Below are 16,881 nucleotides of genomic sequence, written 5' to 3'. Positions count from 1 at the left end.
TCAGTCTCCTTTCAAAAGCAGGAACCTGGAAGCTCCAGGGGCTAAATGTCAGAACTGCTATGATGAGAAGCCATCTTGCTAACCCAAGTCTGTCTCAGCATAAATCTATTCAGAGTCTCGGGCTATCCTGTTTTCATTCTTAGATGGGTCTCTGAGGATTATAATGAGTTGAACAAGTAAGTTCTCCAGGACTAGAGTTCTCCTAAAGTGTTCACCAGCACAAGCACCTAACAAAAGCACTGATAAGGAAAAATAAGTGTGTGTGTGTGAGCCGACATAGACTGAATAAAATTTACATGCCGTGCTTCAAAATATAACAATTTGGAGCTCCAGTGGTGCAATCGGTTAGCGCGCGGTACTTATATAAAATATAACAATTTAAGGTCCTTACGTGCAAAGCAACTATTGTTTAATCCAACAGTTAAATGTTTGCTTCTGCAGTATTATAAAGTTATTAATATGTGTATACCTGTTAAGCTTCAGTTCCAGACAGTGAATAATATTTTAGTGTGCGCACACTTTATCCAATATTTCCTTTGTCTCATTGGGGATTTCTAACAGTTAAATGTATCCTCGTGTTAAACAGGGAAAATGCTAAACTTACTATTGTGTAGAAATGTCCAAAAATCCCAGAGACCTATAATATTCTCCGTGCGTTCCTTTCTAGTGCTCAGCAGTTTAGTGAAATAAAGGTGCACGTGAAATTTAAGTCACCACTCACAAGGTGCCTGACTGACTTTAAGCTTTTATCTTTTTGGAAGAAGTGAAAGGCCGTGGACTTCAGAGCCTTTGTCTTCTGGCCAAGGTGAGAGAGAGACACAACACAATCAGAAGCAGGATTTTAAAAGCAAATGTCTGTCTGCATGCTATAAGGGGACTAAAGATGGCTCTGTACAAAACTGGCAGACAGTGTGAGCCCTCAGATCTCCTGTCACCCTAAATCCTAAGTGCAGTGGGAAGAACACAATGCCAGAACTTGGGGTTTGGGGTCTGAGAGCCCAGTGATCTTCAGCAAGGAAAGCTACATTGAGTAGACCTCTTCTTTTTCAAATAAGAATACACTGAGTTTCTACTCTTTCAATTTTGCATTTTGTAACCAACAAAATGGGGCTATTGAATCATTTCTAATTTTGACCACACAAGGGAAGAGGATTTTTTGATTGAATACTTCTGAGGCAGTATGCAGAGTCCAGAGAGCTGTTAAGATCATATACTTAGGACTCTAAGGAAAGTTAGAGTCTCTCTCCAAACCTCTTATCTTAGCTAAGAGGAAAAATGGTTTTCTGTTATGGGCAAAGAAAAGCCAGCAGAGCTAAAGTCACTTTCTGGTTCCCAATCCAGTGCCTTTTCCAGTTTCTCTGTTTTCCTTCTCACTCGGGGAAGGGTACAATGCCTCCCTCCTAGACACTAAAACCCAGCACATGTTAAATGTAGAGTTTAAGGAAAAACAGCAAAGAGAAAGGAGAAAGACAGAGTAGAGATGAAAAATAGTCACAGGATTGGCAATGCCTATAAAGAGTGAGTGGCCAAGATCAGAACAGTAATGGGACTTGTTCTGACTTCCAATTTGGCACATTTGAGCACATTTAACTGTCCTGACTTGGACTCGTGTTGGACATGGCCAGGATAGCCTTTGTCACTGCCACCATGATGTGTTTAGGGAATGGTATGCAAGAGGAATCGGCCTTCCTTCCCCTCAGAGAACAGTCCCATGTCAATGAGGAAGTTTTAGCACTTTTAACCCTGCCTTCATAGGTCAAAGGTATAAAAACAGCTTGATAGGACAGTGAAGAGCCCAAAGCAAGGGCTGTTTAGGATGCACTCAGCCAAAGCCCATTTGTAAATTCAGTTTTTGAGGGAGAACTAATAAATGGAGCTATTTGGTGTGTTTCATAGATTGAATGAATAGATGGATGTGCGGATGGATGAGTGGATGGATGGATGTGTGGATGGATGGATGGATGTGTGGATGGATAAGTTGCTGGACATATGTATGTATGGATGTGTGGAAGGACAAGTAAATGGATGTGTGGATGGATGGATAGATGGATAGATGGATAGATGGATGGATGTGTGGATGGATGAGTGGAAAGATGAGTGAATGGATGTGTGGATGGATGGATGGATGATGGATGTGTGGATGGATGGATGGATGGATGGATGGATGGACGGACGGACAGGATGGAATGAATCAAATACTAGCAACACACTGCCTACTCCAAGCTAGATATCCTCACAAACTTTTGGTGTCTCAGTGATACCACCATCATGTGAGCAATGCCTATCAGTGTCTTGGATAGAATAGAAACTGAGGTACAGATTGTTAGCGACTTCTAGGGTGCATGAAGGTCCAGTCGAGCTAACATTTGAGCACAGGGCTGCTGAGGGTCAGTCCAGCAGAAAGCAAAGGACTCCTGTAAGCTGTCTGTGTTCTTCGAAAGCTTTAACTGTGCTTTTCTTCTAATGGGAAAAATGGGAAACAACCGTTCAACAGTTATTACAGCTGTTCTCAAAAGATGAGCACAACAGGAGAGAAGCAGGAATGTGGCATAAGCTAACTTGGTTCCTTTGAAAGGGACATAGAGCCTTTGAGGATCATGGGGGTGGGGCGACTTGGGCAGCCAAAAACCAAGAGCCAAGAGAAGTAAAGAAAGGATAAAGAAGACAAGGAACGGGACTGGGGATTTAGCTCAGTGATAGAGCGCTTACCTAGGAAGCTCAAGGCCCTGGGTTCGGTCCCCAGCTCCAAAAAAAAGAACCAAAAAAAAAAAAAAAAAAAAAGAAGACAAGGAACCACGCAGAATGGAGCTAACGGTCAAGGCAAAGGAAAGAGGGCTGCTTAGTCAACGGCAACACCCAGGAGACATGAGAACCTCACACTGTCCTCATTCTTATCTGCTGCCAGGGGGTGCTTTTAAAACTCCTAAGACAAATGGAGCTGAGCCTGAGTTATTTCTATACTGATTGGCGCAGAAATAAAGAGATCAATATGGGTTTGTGTCAGCTTATGCTTGGAAAACACCTGGAACCAACCCCCAGCCTGTCTTTGGCAGAAATGGAAGACCTTTTTCCCATTTTCAGAGACACACAAAGTAAGAGTAAAACTAAAATCATCACCATATCAGGCTTGAAGGCAACGCTCCTCACTGACCTTGTTTTAAGAAAACACGCAGACAAGCAAAAAGGACAGCAGGAGAGTGGGAGAGAACTTTGCTAAAATTACAGAACTCTTTCTAAGAATTTAATTATCCCCTAGAATGAAATGAAATAAGGAGAATGTTTTCGCCACAAGGTTTTCGAGTATCATTATATAAGGCAATGAAAACTGGCCTTTAAGAACATGAGACTAAAATTAGGGCAATTACAGACTAAGTAAAAAACTATTCTGAGAATGCCACCAATAGTCCGGACCCCCGCTCTGCATTACAGCGGGGCCCATTGTGACCACTCTTGGCAACTTGGAGTGGAAATTAAAAAGACAAAGCCTGCAGTCCGAGCCCCTCTGGAACTAAGAGGAGGAGGTAGCGCGGGACCCACCCCACCCAAGGATGCCATGTAGCAACTCCTCACCGGTGCGCTGCGGCACTACATGCCAGAGCTGTTCTGTCTTCCCTGGGGGTGTGGATGCTGAGGACCGTGGTCCACTTGTCCAGAGACCGGCCTGGACCGGCAGCGGCTGCGGGGGCGACTGGGCCGCCCGGCTCTGGCGGGGCGCAACACCCGATACAGCTGTTCCTAGACCAGACGCAGTCCGAAGGACCCTCAGAGTCTCACTGTGGCCATCGTCAACCTGGTCGCCTGCCCTTTGTGTGCCTTTTGTACCAACAACGAGTCCCAGCGTGACCGCCACTGCATTCAGCGCAGGACCGGCAGAGTGCGGCAGTCACAGCTCCCCCTACCTTGCTTTTTTTTTTTTTTTTTTTAAGTTAAAGAGATAGCAGCTTCAGAGAATGCCATGATGCCACAGACCCAGTGCTGTGGGTCACTGAGGTAAAAAGTCATGATGGAAGTTGTATTTTTAGTTTTTATTTTTAGTTTTTTTTTTTTTTTTGGTTTTGCAAAGATTAACTTTGTAGAAGGCATAAAGCTTAAAACAAAGTCATTCCCCATAGAAGGTTGGTGCTAGGGGCTTGGTGTGGGCCTCCTCAGCCCCATAAAGAGTTCTGAATAGACACTGCCCAGTCTGAAGACAGGAGGATCAAGAGCTCAAGATCAGCCTCCTGTACATAGTGAGTTCAAGGACAGCTGGTCCCAAAATAGATGGATGGATGGATAGATGGATGGATGGATAGATGGATGGATGGATAGGTGACAAATGATAGCTATATGATAGTACCAGAAGCACATGCCTAGAAAAAAACAGCACATTCTATGTTACACGGTGCCTTTGTTCATTGTTGGATGTGGACCCAAGGTTCCAAATAAATTAAAAAAAAAAAAAAGAATTCACTCAAAATGTGCTGCGTCTTGTAAAATGTTCTACAGTTGCAAACTGGTTCTTGTTGGTTGAGTAATGAGGACACTGAGGCAATAGACACCTGCTTCCCGCAAACGGAGACATGGAATCCCTACAGCTCCAGGCTTTGTGTGCAGCCCCGTTCCTCGGCTGCCCTTGGGTGCACTGTGCTCTAGTTATAGTTTCGGGCAGAACAGCCTCGGCACCCTGTGAATGGGGAGTGTACACCGGTGAGAGCTTCAGAAGATTGGAGGCTTCTGTTTGCTGTGCCCTTGGGGAAATTACCCAATTCAGCTCAGCCAGCTCTGTGCAGGCTCAAATGACATCTCTGGGGAAAGGCACTGACTTCAGAAAGGCCAGCCTCCTCTGCTGTAGTCTAGCCCTTCCCAGGGGACACTGACGATACCAAATCTAATGGCATTTCTTCCACACCACAGACTCCTATTAGTCATCCCTCGGCGTCCATGGAAATTTTTTTTTGAAGCTGCCAAAATCCAAAGATGCCCAAGGTCCTTATCTTAAAGGGGACAGTAGAGGGATGTGCTTGGAATGGCACAGTGGGTAAGGCCACTCTGCACAAATGTGAGTACCCAAGTTCAAATGCCTAGTACCGACAAAACGTGCGGTGGGGCTGTGTGCCTGTCAGCTCTTAGCTCAAGAATGTTAAGACAGGTAGAGCTTCCTGTCTCCTGAACTCTTCCAGATCAGTGAGACACACACACACACACACACACACACACACACACACACACACACACACACGCATACACTTTACATCATGGCTTCCCCAGCAAGGAGGTCCTGAGGAAGATCCTCTGTTTCATTCCACATAGGAATACTGATGGCTAAACTGCAGCCAGGAAGAGAACTGGATCCTTTGTACAAGAGTGCCGCCCGGCTTAGAGGCAACTCCAAGATCTCCATCCTGGGAACAGCAAAATCCAGGCAGCTGGGAGGGGGAGCGAAGGCTGGAAAAACGAAAGTGAGACAAGAGCCAAAGTGTTGCTTTGACAGGTGATTTGTAAGAAAGAAACACAGAAAATATTCTTTAAAAAAAAGCATGGGTGAGATGGCTCAGCAAGTAAGGTGCTTGCTGCCAAGCCGGACCATCTGAGTTCGAGTCCCAGGATGCACAGAATAGAAAACCCAAAAACTAATTCCTGAAAGTGTCCTCTGATCTTCGCATATGCACTGTATGTACTGTGAGTGCAGTAAACACATGCGAGCACGTGCACACACACACACACACACACACACACACACACACAATCAATTAACCAATTAGTACATAGATGTAAAAGAAAATCTAATTTAATTTAATTTTTAAAAACTCTCATTTCTCCTCCATACATTTGCAGTTGGGGCTCAGGACCATCGGAATGTGACACGATACTGGCTATATTTAGATTATATTCAGATGTTTTTCTTTTGCTGTAACAGAATATCCAAGAGTGAGTAATCTATAAAAAGAAGAGTTTACTTGGCTGGTTTCTGAGGCTGTAAAGAACGACACTCAGGGGTCCACCTGGGAAGGCTCTTTGCTGTTCTGGCTGGGGGTGGGGTGCACGAACCCCAGGTAGCTGAAGTGCAGTGGAGCAGAGCTCTTGGCCAAGAGGGATGCTTAACTGACCCATAAGATTCTGCCTCCATGACCTCAGGCCTCCACTAGGTGCCACTCCCAACCTTCTTCACTGAGTACAGAAGGCTTGGTTTCCGTGGGGAGAGAGCGTATTGAAATCATAGCAGCTTACAAAGAGCTTCAGTTCCTTCCCACCCTCCCAAGAGTAGCTCAAGGGAGAAAGGGCGCATTCTGGGTCACAGTTTGAGGCTGCAGTCTACTGGGTCTCAAAGAAGCCTGGGCAAGGCTCAATACTGTGGCTCCTCCCAGCACTTCTCACCCTCCCCATACTCTAAATCTCTCCAGCCCGAGAGCTGGGCTTCTGCTTCCCTCCTCACAGCTTCTCCTGCCCGTATACTTCAGCCATTTTGGCTATGTGCTCTCTTGGATCTTGGCTGGCTGCACTCCTAAATCTCTCTTGGTCCATGTGTCCTCTGGACTTTCTCTTCCTCTTCCACTCCTCCTTTCCCCTTCTCATGGCCCAGTTCAGCCTGGACCATTCCAGATGCCTCTGGCTGTTCTTGCCTCATAACAGACCTCCTCTTCAATCCTGCCTAGGAGCAGTGATGTCCTCCTTTTCATCCCAGTCCATCATGGAGGGGAAGCTCTGGTGGTGGGGAATTAAGGCAGTTGCCTACGTGGAATCTACTGTCAGGAAACTGAAAGTGATGAATGAATAGTGATCGCTTTTTTCTCTTTATGCAGTCTAGGACTCAAGCCCAGGGAATAGTACCTCCCCCTTAATTAACCCAACCCACCTGTCCCACCTCCTGCACAGGTGGGACCAAAGGCCTGTCTCCTAGGTGATTCTCCGTCCGGTCAAGTGAGAGTAAACACGCCTGGGTGATTTGGATAGGACTTTGTACAGCATGCCCTCATGACCCCTCCCCTAATGGGCAACCCTGCACACCATCTGCCTTGTCATAGTCCAGGGACAGGTGGATTAGCCTCACAAGCATGGGAGACTCTAAATGCTTCCTCACTGCCTTTAATATACACTGTAACCATCAGGGTTCAGTTTCCCAAGAACTCTGGACAGACAGGAAGAACAGATAGGTTTGGCTCACAACATCTACCCTCACAGGAACTGCCACTTATTCACCCTTGGCACTTGTGCCAGCCTTCATCTGGGTGTGCTGTTGGCAATTAAGCAACATTAGGGTTTTTCTCCTTACATGATGGCTACTATTTTATGCTGCTTACAAAGACAACATGGATGTGCCTTTCTGTTTGAAGTATTCGTTTAAAAGACTCATGGAGCAAAGTATCCCATCTCGGTAGCCACATTATAATGTTATTAACTGCTTCTCTACTGTCCTAGATTTCAGATGGATCACACTTCTTGGGGCTGGATTCCTGATTGTATATTCCTTGAAGTTAATGCTGATTCCAAGGAAACAAACAAGTTTAATATGCCCTATGTGAGACTCTCCAAAGTTTTATACAGGACTGCAGGTAGGCCATCCTATTAGCAGAGTAGAATGACTATATCCACTTTTAGAGAAGCATTCCAGAGCGTTCCCTGGGTTTTGCTCACGGAGGCAGAATTGTGAGTACTTTGTTGAAGGGACTGAATCCTCTGCTTAGGGGAAGGGCTCTGCACTGGCTGCACTGGCCGGTTCTGTGTGTCAACTTGACACAAGCTGGAGTTATCACAGAGAAAGGAGGCTCCCTTGAGGAAATGCCTCCATGAGATCCAGCTGTAAGGCATTTTTTCAATTAGTGATCAAGAGGGGAGGACCCAGCCCATTGTGGGTCCCTGGGCTGTAGTCTTGGGTTCTATAAAAAAGCAAGTCAGTAAGTAGCATCCCTCCATGGCCTCTGCATCAGCTCCTGCTTCCTGGCCTGCTTGAGTTCCAGTCCCGACTTCTTTGGTGATGAACAGCAGTGTGGAAAGTGTAAGCTGAATAAACCCTTTCCTCCCCAACTTGCTTCTTGGTCATGATGTTTGCGCAGGAATAGAAACCCTGACTAAGACACTGGCATACACTCAACATGGCAGGTGGAAGTGAAAGCATGCCCACTGTGCTCAAGCCCTAGTTCTCAACTTATAGCTGGGGACCTGGCAACGTCACCTGCCTGCCTCAGTTTCTCACGTATGCAGTGAGGATGATGTACATGCAGAAGGCTTTCTGTACAGTTCTGTAAACACTAGCAAGGAGTGACCGCTTCTTTGCTGTTTCTATGTCTACCAGCAGCAGCCCAAGACATTTGTTCAACATTTTAATCCAATATTCCCTGTGAGGCAGACTCCTGGTTAAAACAATGCTTTCACTCAGGTGAAAAGTTCGAGAATTTCTTACGAGAGGCACTTGTAAGAAGTGCTCAATTATCAGGTCCATCCCTCAATGTCTGCAAGGGACTGACTTCAGAGTCCCAACCCCCATACCCACATTCACTGAGGCACCCTAGGGGACTGTCGCTTGAATACCTTATGTAACATGTGTTTGTATTTATATATAACCTCATTTCATCTTTCTATTAACTGTAATTCATCTCCATATGGTCATAATACCAAATACAGTTATGTGCAAGGCAACACAGAGTCGTTCTATTGTGTTCTTCGGGGGACTTTCCTTTTTATCCATTAATTTATTTATTGACTTTACATTCCATTGCAGCCTCCTCTCCTCCAAGTTTCCCCTCACACAGTCCATTTTTTCATCCTCCCTTCTCTTCTAAGAAGGGGAAGGCCTCCCTCATTGGTTATCAGCCCACTCTGGCACATCCAATCACTGCAGGAGCCTCCATTTGGGAGACGTTCTTAAGGAGAAAAGTTGACACACGTTCAGTACAGATGGAGTTCCTCAAATGTTTTTAACTAACTATATGGTTATATATTTACCTTTTGTCTTTGTTCTGAGGCATCAGAGAGAAATTGAATGCCCAAATAGAATAAGACAATTTGTATATGAATATTGAATATTTAATATGCATATTAAAATTAACTATGACAATAGCAGTGATGATTATGAGGCGAAATAGAAGGCATTGGTCAGCTGTAAATCCGCATAAAGCTTCAGAAACCAGGACCCACCCTGGACTCAGTCAGGCCCAAGGCCCTTTACCTGTCCCCATCTGTGCCTCTTCTCTTCTCCCCAGGTCTGTCATAATGTATCACACGCTGCACTAACCAAAAGTCATCATCCCAACTCAAGAAGGCCTCCGAACTCAACAGCACTTCATGCAACTACCCTGGCCATGATATACCACCTTTCAGTCCCAGTGATGGGTTACAGCCAAGGTGTCCCCTGCACTGCATAAAGGACTGCAAGGTTGTCCCTGCTCCTGATATGGTGGAAGTGTCACCATAGGATACAATGTCCCTTTCCACAGGCTCTTGGTCCTACAGATTAAAAAGCAATTTAAGAGTGTCTGAAATTTGGAAGAGAAATAATAAAATGATCGAGTTTGGAATTTGACACTGGAGAAGGGAGATCAGAAGAAGAGGGAGGGGGAGAAAGTTACAGAAGCTTTCCAATTCGGAAGTCAGTAAGGGCTCTGCAGTGAACGCCTGTGATCAGCTGTGTAGGAAGGACTTGTGAGAGGGACTGGGAGAGTTAATTTTGATTGTCAACTGGATTAGATTGAGTGAAGTAAACCTTTGGTGCTTCTTTTAAAGAGTGTATTAAGTTAGGAGAAGGATTACCCCAGACATGGACTGCAGCATCTCATTGCCTGGGTCTTTGACTAATAAAAACAACAGGAGAAAGTGAGGTGGACATCCACTTGTGTCTGTCTGTCTGTCTATCTGCTCACTCATCTGTCTGGATGTGAGGCAAGCAACCACACATCCTGCTTTGACACCTAAGATCCATTTCCCTGGCTATGCCTTCCTCAACATCACGGACTGTATCGCCTCCAACTGAGAGCCAAAATAAACGTCTCTTCCCTTAACTCACCCACCTCAGAGGTGTCTGGTCATAACATTCATTTTACTTCAAAACAGTTCTCCAGTCTTGTCTGACATGGAGGCACAGCACACCTAAATTTGTAGAAGATGTTCCTGGCCACTGAATGTACCATTTGTAAAGAGAAACACTGGTGATTGACGATGTCATTTGCCAAGGATATCGCTGGCCATGCCGCTGTGACAATCGAGTATCCAAAATGCTTGAAACAGAAACAGATAACTGCAGATGGCCTTTATAATTAGGTTCCCTCCCGCCTAATGTCCCTCTGGAGGGAAGAGCTCACCAAGCTTATCATTATTACAAAGGCTGGAGCACAGGACGCAGGTCGTATGGCTTCGGTTAGGCACTTGTGCTAGCTAGCGTCAGCTGCCTGGCTTTCCAGCTGTCTGGGTTTGAGTGCTTCTCTTAACGCCTGGGTGAACTTGACAGATGACTTTCACTCAATAGGTCCTGATTCTTCATCTTAAAAAAAAATATCAATACAAAACATTTAACTTCCTACAATTTTCACAAGCATTTAAGTTGGCTAACAACTGTTGAGCATTTAGAAAAGCAGCTATTACATAGACGCACCCAGGACGTAAGCTGTCAACACCAGCACCAGCTACGTCTATTTGCAAGGGCTCTGTCCTTAAAAATGGCTACCTCAAGCTAGTATAAAGGAGAAGACAAACAGCCTCAGAGATTAGTAAATCGGGGCTTGAAAGGCTGTTTCCCTCTCTGTGTCCCTCTGCGCGCTCTCTTCCCCCTCTTCTCCCCTTCTTCCCCCTCTTTCTCTCTTTTCTGTTTGGTCCCCTCCGTTGAGGCCCATGGAGGAGGAAGCCTATGGAACCCTTGAATTGACTCAGATTGGCTCAGGTTCCAGACCCACACCCAGAGTTGAGGAACAAGGCAGGTAGCCCTCAGTCTGGAAGCAAGGAAGGGGGACTGTGCACAGTGGGGTGAGCGCCACCTTCACAGCCACCTCCGGACCTTACCTACTCATCCCTCACTTCTTCGGACAATTGCGTTATTATGCGACCTCAGCAGGGGGCCATCTCTATGGCTCCACCCCAGGCATAATCACGAGGTGAAAACCACACCCACTCGACACCCTGAAGTTTGTCTCATTTTCATAGCCAGCTGTTCTACAAAAACAAATATGGATTTAACATCTGGAAGAGAGTGGAGCCTCAGAGCTGCACCACCAGAGAAAGGAAGTCGCTGCTATGAGGGCACACTTCTTTACAGAGCCCTGGCCTCCCCGCCCTCTGCTGGAAAAGTAGAACCAAGCCTTACTCTCTGGTGTGTCTTACAGTGTTGCAGATGGAAGATGGCTCTGTACCCCCATCCCCACCCCACGAATGTAAATTAGACTACACCTGCACCTGCAGCGCATGAGTGGCCTGAAAAATGACGTTATTAGACTATGGTCTTTGCAGATGATGACTGAGAAGCTAATAAAAAAAATGGTGTCAGATCACAGTAACAACTGTGCTGTTTTCTGGGATTTGGTTTTTCCTTTTTCTGTTAAAATGGAGTACACTGGATGTTTCTACAATTTTGTTCAAATTGTTCAAATTTTTGCAGAGCCTGAAAAAGTTGTTACTGCTCTCGGAGTATAACGTAATACTGATTTTATATATATATATATATATATAATATTAATATATACATATTTGATACATATAATATATACATAACATACTACTATTATGTACATATATTTCAAATTATATATATTTAAGTTATATATATTTTAAATTATATGTATTTCAATTACATTTTTCAAATAATATATATATACACACATACATATATATGCTAACTTGGCAAAACATGTTACAATTTATCATGTTGGGTTAGCATTTCATAGAAACTTATATTGGTTTTGAAACTTTAAACTTATTTTCCCCATTTGTATAAGAGTAACACATAGTACTACATATGAATGTAGTGTTTTCTATCCAGAGTTTGATTACAGAAACTAATAAAGTATTCTAAAAATTAAAACATAAACATGCTGAATAAGAAATGTTATTTATACCCAAATATTCACACACCTGCTTTTACTTCCCACTGTAGTTTAAATGTCTTCATCAGAACGTTATTGGAAAGTTCATGTCTGCGGAGAGTGTTAAGAAGGTAGGAGATTACTCCAACTGTTCTGTTTGGTGCCTGTAGCAGAGAATAAGGTTAGGTAGGTCCAAAATCTGGAGCTCTAACCCAGTGGGACCATGTCTTTCTGACAAGAGGGAGAAAGGGCTGAACTTGGATGCTCAGTGTCACCGTGTGATATCTTGTGTCACTATGGAACCCTGCAGACAGCCCTACAAGCAGACACTGCAGCCTTCTCCCAAGTACCTCCACATTTAGACCCATGATCCAAATCAATCTGTTCTTTACAAATTATTCCACCTACAGTAATAAGTTATCAGGGCAGGGGGTGTACAGGGCACTCCCTCTGGAACCGTGAAGGGGGCAGATGTTGTTTCTCTGAGACGGTAGCTTCTGGTGGGCCAGGACAGCTGCATCAGGCCATGGAGTGTCAGGCTTTAGTGAATCTCTCGACGAATGGTGTCCGGGCTAGTGCTGGAATAACCTCCTGGTGAGTGATCGTCTGGAATGTGGAGAAGGCCACACTTAGGATTACACAGACCCAAAGCTAGGACACAGCAGCTGCAGAGGCACATGAAGCCCGAAAGCGAAGCCATTGTGAAGCCAGGCCAGTCAGAGCAGCCTCAGCCTCCCTTCCACACCTGCCCCAGTCCGTCAGAGGACAGCCCTTCCCTCTTCAGTCCTCTGCTATGGACTCCTGGAGCAACCGTCCTGAGCCCGCTTAGTGCAAGAGAAATAAGACTGATTCCTGCTCCGAGGAAGACCAGCTCTCGAGAAAGGGGATCTCATGCACTTACACAGTAGCTGTGACCTGTACACAACTGTGCCTATGTACCAAGGGCTAGGGACAAGGCGTAGAAAGGCAGGCAACAATGAAACGCCATTAAATATCCCCAGGAGGGAGTGGTTTTCACAGACAAGAATATTTCTTTAATATTATTCATCTTCCAAATTAGCATTCACTTCATTTGCTACATGATTTAAAATCTAATTTTTCCTTTACTTTATAATCCAATTTATAAATCTTATTATTTTAGGAAATGAATACTAGGATTCTACTGAGTCTCAGCTCTCTACTGAGAAAACATTTACAACTAAACGAGAGTTCTGCCTCGTAAACGTGAAATTGCAGCTATTCTCGTAAGCAATAGTTTAAGAAAACCTCCCTGTATACCTGAAAGGCTCCTATGAATCAGATAAACGTATGACACAAGTCACAAATTATCTTAATTGTGTGTCATTTGAGTAAAACTGGAACAAGCTGGTGTGAACAAGCATGGTACTGGGTACCATGTTTTTAACTGCACCATGAGGTTTATATGAGTGTTGCCAGGTTTTTTTGATTTGTTTATGTTATACACATTGTAACTGTCATGGACCCTCCATATCTGTGGGTTCCACATTTGTGAAATCAATCAACTGTGGACCAGAAATATATACAGGGGGGAAGAGTCAGTCTATTGGGAACATGTCCATAATAAACATGACGGACGCAGACAGATACATGGTGAACACAGACACGATGATTGTATCCACAGGGACCATTATGCAGAGAACACACACACTGTTCCTTTCCTCTTACCCATACTCCTCAAACAAGACAGTGTAACAGCCACTTACAGTGCATTGGCTTTTCTCACGACTGATAAAATACCTGACAGAGGCAACTTAAGGGAGAAGTGATTAGCCTTGGCTTGTGATTTCAGAGAATATAGTCCAATATGGCAGGAAGTCAGAGGCTGGGGTGGCTCTGTCATGGCAATGGAACTGAGAAAAGAGGTGTACGGTTGACTCCAGCGTCTCCCACCTGAACCAACTAGCAGGAAACACAAGCCACTGGAGTCCCGGTGTGAGGTGTCTCCACCTCCCTCTCTGAACAGCCTGAACAGGGTCTGCTCTCTAACTGATCAGATTATCAGGCACAAGCTCAGACGGGTGGTGTAACAACTGGTAACTGCAGCTATCCCGGAGTGAGCAAAGGAATTCATTAAGGGGCTGGGCCAAGTAAAAGCCCAGGACTATGGGCACAGATATCCCTTTCCATGGGAGGTGGAGGCCATCTTGCAGGGCTGAACCTGGTGTCTGGGGTCAGGGAGCAATTAATCCGAATGTGTGGAGTTTCTCAGCCCAGGAACCTGTGTGCACCAGGTGAAAACCTACCTGGAAAATGGCCGACCCACTAAGAGAACAATTGTGCGGCTTCAGCCATTTTGTATGAGAGACTTTGAGCCTCTACTGACACTGGGGTCTGTGACGAGTCATCGCCACTGCAACCTTGAAACACCAAACACGAAATTTATTCTTCAGCACCGATATTGAGGCAGTTGTTGGTTTCATTGTTCTGAAATCATAGTTTTAGAATTTACATCTTGCTTATTTTATCCTAATTGTCAGCTTGACAGACTTTACAATCACCACAGAAATACATCACTCGGCGTACTTCCGAGGGAGTCTCCAAAACCATGTAGTTGCGGAGGGAAGACCCACCCTGAGGGTGGGTGAAGATTAACTATTAATATGGAACCTACTTGAGTCCCTGTTAAGCTGTTGAGTAGGTGGGGCTTTGGCGGAATTCTGTAGTTGCTTAGATACAGTGCCACAGGCGACAGCTGGCATGGAGTCAGCATCCTTCTGCCCGATCATTAAGCATAGTAGATATTAGTAATAGGAGCTTCTGTGGGCATCTTCCTTCTTGCAGTGTCTAGGCGTCGTAGCTATGACATCTCGTTTGACACTTCCAACCCCACGAGGCAAAAATCACTTACATTATCACAACCGTTTAATTCAACAGTCGTGAGCTTACCTCATAAATCACGGAATGAGTTTAGTGGAATCGTCTTTCCTCAATTTGTACATTTCCCTATGTTTCATAACCTTTGGGGAAAGTATAATCTAAAAGGAAAAGCATCAGAAAGTTTATAAACTCACCTAAGGGGTTTCCTTTCTATAATGGTGATTTTGGTTTTAGTGAACTTTGCCTGTGAACAGGAGAGCAGCAGATGTTAAATGAGTCCAGGTTAACGAATGTCACAAAATGCACCATCACTTCTGCGTGCTACCTTTAAATTTTATTTTATTATTAATGTGCCTATGTATGATATGTTGGGGGTGGGACTGTGCCACAGTGTACTCGTGGAGGTCATAGAACAACTTTGTGGAGTCGGTTCTCTCCTTCCACTTTCCCTCGAGATTGAACTCGGGCTTGAGTGGCAAGCTCCTTTACCCACTGAACCATCTTGGCGGCCCCTCCTGCTAGTTTTACTAATGCTTTTAATTAGCATACAAAGTAGTAGACTTCCTAAGAACATTTTCCTCTGAATTCAACATTATACCTTGTGTAACCCCATTTTGTGGTGAGAATGTTAGTGCACACAAGTGAAGGAACAAGTCCAAAATGCAGCCAGGAGGAGGAGAGGCCCCTTCGGCTGCACAGTTTTAACTCCCCCATTCTTGGGTGCCTTGCCGCACAGCTTCTTCGTTATTAATAACCACCATTATGCTCAAATCACAGATGATTACAGCAGATCTGAAAAATATACTTCTCAAATGTTAGCGAGGTATCGATCACCGAAAGTCAGTTGATGCGGCATGAAGGGAGTAGGGGATTTGAGGCCGGTGTGACTGCCTCCAGCATCGCTCCTTTACGCCTGAGGCCCACTGACTTTATACTGAGCTGCATTTCTCTTGCGGTGAAATGTGGTAAAAATACTTTCAAAGGTAATCTCAAGTTTGTAAAACTCCCAGCTCAGCCTGTAGCTGTGTCTTTTCCTCCTCTTGGGGATAGCATGAGATCGTTTGACATCCTTGTCCTGCATGTGTGAACCTGCTGGATTCTGCTTGTAGATTCTTGCAATGGCTGGCCAGGCTGTGCTCGGTGCTTAGAGGCGAATCCTTCTTTGACCTGTTGTTGCCACAACTCCATTTTATTCTGAATGTCAAGGTCATTGCTTATCCCAAGGTCTTTCCTTCAAGCCAGTTGGAGTCATGGAAAGTCAATTCAGGGCGTCCTCGGAGCAGAAGGACCAGCTACTTGAAAGACAATTCAAGAATTTTAACTAGAAGCCTGGATGGAAAACGCATTTCCAATTTTGGAAACCACTCTTGTCGTTTTGGTTCTAAATTTAGAGCTAGTCTCAGCTATGAGACTTGTAACACTGCAAAATATTAGCAAGGCAGGTCCTGAGGAACAAGCAAGAAATAGAGTAGACCAAGACGGTCCCCACGGTGCCTGACCAGCTGGGGAACTCTGGACAGGATGCGCATGCACTGAAAATGTCCTGTGCATCAGAGAGGCGAGTACGCACCACGTACTCCGGCAAAGAGAACGTGGCCTCCCTGCCGGCTGAACATTCGTGCTGGGAACCTGGATCGCTGATGGGTACAGCATGGGATTACCGGCTCCACCTGTGAGGGGACATGGCCTCTCCATAGACATGCCTGCCTCTCTCAGACTGTACGTCCAAGAGGTGCCCCATGTCTGATGCCCACCTGCTACCCTTGATTCAAGTTTGGAAAAAAAAGATTGGATTGTCTGTGTGGCGGTGGTATGTTGGTAGCTCCTGGCTGAATATTGTCAGTCTCCCAGGTCCAGTTAACTGACTGTGCAAAACGGTCCCGCTTCACGGCCACTGTGCTGATTCCTGCATTTTCCAATGGGGTTTTTACTTTAGGGCTGGGTGCCCAGGGGATGGGGCCCTGAGAAGGCAAAAGACTCTTCCCTATGCTGGTCTTGCCTGGTTACAGGGGAGATCAGACCAAAGAGGAGTCATCTAAGCTCTGCACACAAATGTCAGTTA

The 16,881-nt window shown here is 45.1% G+C and overlaps 1 long non-coding RNA gene across 2 annotated transcripts; it reads right to left on the bottom strand.

The window, feature by feature from the left end:
* Positions 1-8,978: 8,978 nt before the first annotated feature.
* LOC102553894 (uncharacterized) lies at positions 8,979-14,638 on the bottom strand. Of its 2 annotated transcripts, XR_015638304.1 has the most exons (5): positions 14,246-14,638; positions 12,390-12,587; positions 12,031-12,145; positions 10,272-10,450; positions 8,979-10,207 (listed from the first exon to the last, which is right to left on the bottom strand). It is a non-coding gene; the product is annotated as an uncharacterized LOC102553894 (long non-coding RNA). The 2 variants fall into 2 exon arrangements; XR_015638303.1 differs by having other exon boundaries at positions 10,205-10,450.
* Between the last annotated feature and the right edge of the window lie 2,243 nt (positions 14,639-16,881).

Source organism: Rattus norvegicus, chromosome 15, assembly GCF_021556685.1.
Source record: "Rattus norvegicus strain SHRSP/BbbUtx chromosome 15, alternate assembly SHRSP_T2T, whole genome shotgun sequence".
Lineage (NCBI taxonomy): Eukaryota > Metazoa > Chordata > Mammalia > Rodentia > Muridae > Rattus > Rattus norvegicus.
The sequence above is the reverse complement of the archived record's forward strand: the minus strand, read 5'-3'. Positions and strand labels throughout refer to the sequence as shown.